We start from the raw sequence: 380 nt of genomic DNA on the forward strand, positions 1-380 counted from the left end.
GTGTGTGTGTGTGAGAGAGAGAGAGAGTGTGTGTCTGTGTGTGTGGGGGTGTGTGTGAGAGAGAGAGTTTGTGCACGTTTTTGTGACATATGAGGACACAAATTTGTATAATGACATGGGTATGACATTGGTATTACAAGGAAAAGGTGACTTATGAGGACATTACCCCATGACCCCATTTTTCAAAACACTTATAAATCATACAGAGTGAGTTTTTTTGAGAAAAATGCAGAAAGTTTTCTGTAAGGGGTAGGGTAAGGTGTAGGGCAATAGCACATACAGTTTGTACAGTATAAAAACCATTACGCCTATGGAATGTCCCCACAATTCACAAAAACAAACGTGTGTGTGTGTGTGTGTGTGTGTGAGAGAGAGTGTGT

At 40.8% G+C, this 380-nt stretch overlaps 1 protein-coding gene across 1 annotated transcript in view; it reads right to left on the reverse strand.

Annotated features, from left to right (window-relative positions):
• Positions 1-380, reverse strand: part of LOC107745150 (H(+)/Cl(-) exchange transporter 3-like) — a 71,106-nt gene that overhangs the window by 9,918 nt on the left and 60,808 nt on the right. The gene's annotated exons all lie outside the window — the stretch shown is intronic.

Source organism: Sinocyclocheilus rhinocerous, unplaced genomic scaffold, assembly GCF_001515625.1.
Source record: "Sinocyclocheilus rhinocerous isolate Xijiao unplaced genomic scaffold, SAMN03320098_v1.1 scaffold1153, whole genome shotgun sequence".
Classification (NCBI taxonomy): Eukaryota; Metazoa; Chordata; class Actinopteri; order Cypriniformes; family Cyprinidae; genus Sinocyclocheilus; species Sinocyclocheilus rhinocerous.